This window comes from Lontra canadensis, unplaced genomic scaffold (genome assembly GCF_010015895.1).
Source record: "Lontra canadensis isolate GAN:19392208 unplaced genomic scaffold, GSC_riverotter_1.0 scaffold1, whole genome shotgun sequence".
Lineage (NCBI taxonomy): Eukaryota > Metazoa > Chordata > Mammalia > Carnivora > Mustelidae > Lontra > Lontra canadensis.
Window position 1 is genome coordinate 21,813,357 of NW_022630995.1, and position 5,430 is coordinate 21,818,786.

General features: G+C 37.7%; 1 pseudogene; it reads left to right on the forward strand.

The window, feature by feature from the left end:
• The first annotated feature begins 2,353 nt into the window (after positions 1-2,353).
• Positions 2,354-3,398, forward strand: LOC116872022 (annotated as a pseudogene).
• Positions 3,399-5,430: the final 2,032 nt, after the last annotated feature.

Sequence of the window (5,430 nt, forward strand, 5' to 3'; positions counted from 1 at the left end):
AAAAATGAAGACATTTCTTTAGTGTGTTTTCATCTTCTAAAACAATGTAAATTTTGTTTTATATTCAATAATACATCCTTGTTTAATATAAAAATACTTTCAAATTGCTTACCACTAACGAAAATTAATGGTTGCAGAAGACACTAGGCAGGAAATAACAACCTTTGAGAAACACAAGTTTGAAGAGCCTGTATTAGGTCACACGATCAGTTTGTAGTTAGTTCCCCCTCACTATAAACTTGGGCTGTGTTCTATAATTTCTTAACCATAAATATTTATTGAATGCTGCCCTGACTGTGCTCATGGGGGTTGGGTAGACCCAATAAGAGCCCTTCTCATTAAGGGTTTTAATGAGAAGGGTGGTGGTTTGAAATAGCATCATAAGAAGGAGAATACAAATCATAGTCAAGAAGAGGAAAAGAACAGTTAGGCAAGAGCCCTGAGACAGGTAGAAAATAATGAGGACAAAAGAGAAGTTAAGTACAGCAAGAAATGGATCAAGGCTAGCAAATCAGGAAGGAGGCTATGAATGACAGGTTCCTACATTGACCACGTAGTGTAGGAACAAGTAAACTAGGGCAATGCTTATCAAAAACATATGATTATACTATGTGCCATAATCTATCCAAGCCAAAAAAGCAAGGTCTTTTCCCTTAAAATCTAACAATTTTAAATGAGACAATAAAGACAAAGAAAAATATTTGTATCTTTTGTCTGTTTTAGAATCCAATATTAAAATAGCTAAAACCTACTGGACCAGTACCAGGCATCAAGACCTTTTCTAAATACTCTACAAGTATTAACCCAGTTAATCCTTAACAAAAGTGGATATAATCAATTATTTCATTTTGCTGATATAGAAATAAGCTTAAAGAGGTTAAATAACTTGCCCAAGATTATATATCTAAAAAGTAGAAGAGCCAAGATTCAAGCTCAGGTAATCTAGTTCAGCGTCCATATACTTAATCACCAAATGATCATGTAATTAGAAAATGGAGAAAGGACTAAGAAAAAAAAATGAGGTCACTAGGATTGGTAGCTGAAATATCCTAGACAAGACTGGTATATTTGTCAGACTTTCAGTGCAAGGGAAGGAACACCAACTAAAAATAGTTTAAGCACAAAAAGGATGAATTAATCTGTGAAACTGATTAATTCAGAAGTTACTAGATTCAGACACAATTGGATCAAGTAACGCAAATTATGTTATTAGTTCTCTCTCTCACCTGCCCCATCTCTCAGGTTTGATTTTCTCTGTGTATTATTCTAATTCTATCATATTACAAATTTACCCATGGGTTTCCTCAATGCATCCAAGGAAGTTGGCCCATCAAAAAGCCACCTCAAACATCCATAGAAAAGAGAAATGTTTCTCTCCAACACCCATATGTACATCCCAGGGAAGGATTATGACTGACTCTGCTTGGATCTCCCAAACATATTATTCTGACCCAAAAAATGGAGAATTAAGCTTGGCTAGGCCTAAGTTAATATGGATGTACAGACATGGGCTTTTTAAATACAAGGGGAGGGGAGCAGAGGGATAAGAGAAAAAGTGATCTGTTAGGTAGAAACAATAGCTAATAATAAAGTCCATTACAAATGGCATATGGAATTTGTTTGTCTTGAGTCATGGGACAATATGATAGACCTGGTCGTTTGGCTGAGGTGAGATCAGCAATTGACTTTCAAACTAGCTCTAATAACAATCATAGTGATTTCAAGAGTAAGCAACTGTGTACCACTTTATAGTTGAAAAGCATTTTTCACACATTACTTCCTTTGAAAAAAATGATTCACTTTCCTTTCACTTTTGCCAGAAGATGGGTTCTCATTTGCTGTCATCTCTTCAGAGATTTACTCTAAGAAATATTGATTAAAATGTCTAATGTTTCACTTCTCCAAAACCAGCTTTATAGGATATGGATGATATAAACACTCCAGAAGCTACATCGTTTAGCCTTGATCTCAGCAACTGCCCTTTAACACAATATTCTGAACCTCCCACATCCGAAGCTACTCTCACCGAGCCATTAGTCAACATTTAAGAACCTACTAGCAATGCCCTACTGATAAAGCTAAAGTAAAATTTTTTAATGTTTGAAATAGGACCCATTAGTCTCAGCATATAAACTCATGCATGCTATAAATGTAAGGGTGAAACTGTAAAAAGAGTGCTGATGTCAAAACTATTTTAAATTTATAATGTTTACATAAAGCATCTCAACACGGAAAATTAAAATAAACTGTAGGCATAGATACCAGCGAAATGTTCAGCATGTTTGGGTAGTTAACAGATTAATAACATGAGTAAAATTATATATTTAGCCTGACACGGACATCAGCATGGGTGATGGCTGCTGCTTCCCTCGTGCCCATATTGGCCACCCAGGTGCTCTGGACCACACAGAACTGCCCATCTGCCATCACCCCTTCCACCTCTTGGTAGTTGAAAATGAAGCTGTTGTCACTTTTGGAAGGAAACTTGCCTGGCAGATCAAGCAGGAAATGCAGCAGGAGGTGGAAGAATGTGTGGCATCAGGTGACAAGCAACCACACCTAAGTGTGGTTCTGGTTGATGAGAAGCCTGTAAGTTACTTCTATGTCCTCTACAAAACCAAGGCAGCTGCAGAAGTGGGAATTGACAGTGAGACAATTGTGAAACCAGTTTCAATTTCTGAGGAAGAACTGTTGAATTTAATCAATAATCTAAATAATGATGGTAATGCAGTTGGCCTCCTTGTTCAGCTGCCTCTTCCAGAGCACAGAGAGGAAAGATCTGCAATGCTGTTTCTCCAGACAAGGATGTTGGTGGCTTTCATGTAATTAATGTAGGGCAAATGTGTTTGGACCAGTATTCCATGTTATCGGCTACCCCATGGAATGTCTGGAAAATAATTAAATGAACTAGCATTCCAACCCTAGGAAAGAATGTGGTTGTGGCTGGGAAGTAAAAAAATGTTGGAATGCCCATTGCAACGCTACTACACACAGAGGGGGCACATGAATGCCCTAGAGGCGATGCCACTCTTATAATACCTCATTGATACACACTCCCAAAGAGCAACTAAAGAAACACACAATTCTTTTGCAGACATTGTGATCTCTGCTACAGACAGTCCAAATCTGATCACAGCAGATAGGATCAAGGAGGGAGCAGCCGTCATCAATGTGGGAATAGAGTTCAAGATCCTGTAACTGCTAAACCAAGTTGGTTGGAGATGTGGATTTTGAAAGAATCAGAAAGAAGGCTGGTTACATCACTCCAGTCCCTGGGGGTGTTGGTCCCATGGCAGTGGCAGTGCTAATGAAAAATAAGTACTGCAGCAAAAAAGGCACTGAAGCTTGAAAAGCGGGAAGTATTGGAGCCTAAGGAGTGTGGAGTAGCAACTAATTAACTATTGTACCTTCTGTCATGAACAACTCTCCAAGTCAGTTCAAGAGGCAGAACAGGCCAGTAGAAATGCAATATTTTTATTTATTTATTTTACTGAAATGGCTTAAAAAGATGCTTTGTATTTACTGAAAGCTTAAATGGGTGGGTGTTTGTGCACATAGCTCTGTAGTACCTCACTACGGAGCATTGCAGGTATCATGCTGGCTGCTGTGATCCAGCCAAGAGAAGCCATTACCCTAGTGATTCACATGTTAAAATGGATGCTTACCTTTGTCAAGACACTTCAGTTAAAACCTGCCTTTTCTAGGACTACATTTCCCAAGTGCTATCCCAATAAAAGTTGACACTCACTTTAGGTTCCAAACCTTTTGAGTTCAACTGATCAAACCAAGGGAAAAATGCTGGTAGAGAAAATCAGGGAAAAGGTAAAAAGGAAGAGATGGAAACTGAGTAGAAAAAAAAAAATGACTCTAATTCTTACATACTGTATGTGAAAACTACATGTTAATGGTGTCCTAAGCTGTTATGTCATGGCTTAGTCATTGGGAAAATGTTCAGGGTTGTTCCACGTACTGTTAGCCTCATTTTAGTTATATTCACAAAGTTTCCACATTTTCTTCCAGGACTGAATGCCCTATTTTGTAGATTATTTGTGTGTATTATGATAATTGGCTTTTCCTATAAACTTAAACTTAATCCTCACATCTTTGTACTAATGGAGGTATCTATATAGTCTCCTTGGTATATCCTGAAACCTGTTTTTTTAAAACAAAACTTGGGCTGGATGATCATTAGGACAGCTTGTATATGTATGCAACTTACTTTTCCAGCAAAGAATTGTTAGTAACTGCCTGCTTTTCTCTGATATACCTGTTGACTTTCCTCAATGGGCTTTTGAGAACTTGAGTTAATATTTAATTTAATCAGACTCTCTGATTAAAAGTTTTTTGTGTGTGTTTGTTTCACAGCTGGGTTTTTGTTGTTGTTGTTGTTTTTGTTTGTTTGTTTGTTTAATAAAACACTTCTGACTGGTGTGGGGGGAAATACAAGATATATTTAGTTAGTTTAGAAACAAATATTTTTTGAGTGCCTGCCATGAACCAGGTACTGTGCTTGAAACCAGACATAAAAATATAAATAATATCTCTGTATTTGAGGCACTTAATATTTAGGGGAGAATAATATACATAATAATATACATAGTGGCAACTTAATGGGGTATTTGCTGAGCAAGAGGACTACTAAGGAAGGAAGGGTACTAAGGAAGACTCAGGGTACTAAGTGAGTATAGAGAAAGGGGAAACTGACTCGATTTGGAGTTTAGGTACAGGCTTCCTAGAAATTATAATGCCTGAGTTGAGTTCTGAAAAAAGGGTAATATCCATGTTAAGGACAGTAAGAGGGACATTCAAGGCAAAAGGAAAAAAAGTAAACAAATGTGTCAAAATGTGGAATAGCATGAAGTATACTAAGACAAACACACAGTTCCAATCTAAGTGTAAATTATAAGGCATGAATTTGGGGGAGATGAAGATGAAGAAGTAGTGTTATAAATTAAATGTTTGTGTCCACTCAAATCAATATGTTGAAGTTCTAACCTCAAATATGATAATATTAGGAGGTAAAGCTTTTCAGTGGCAATTAGATTTAAATGAGGTCATGAAGGTGGGCCCCTGCTGATGGGATTAGTGCCTCCATAAGAAGAAGAAAAGACACTAGAACTTCCTCTATCCACCAGGAAAGGACACAGCCAGAAGGTGGCCATCTGCAAGGTAGGAAGAGGGCCTTCACTAGAAACCAAATCTGGTGGTACGCGGATCTTGGAACTTCCAGCCCCCAGAACTGTGAGAAATAATTATCTGTTGCTTAAGCCATCCAATCCATGGTAGACTACTATAGCAGCCCAAGCCAACTAAGACAGGTAGGTAGGAATAAGTTCATGAAAGGCCCCAAATACCTTATGGAGGAGCTTCCATTTTACTTTGTAAGCAATGGGAAATCATTCAAGGGTTGTAAACCGAAGCCAAAATCAG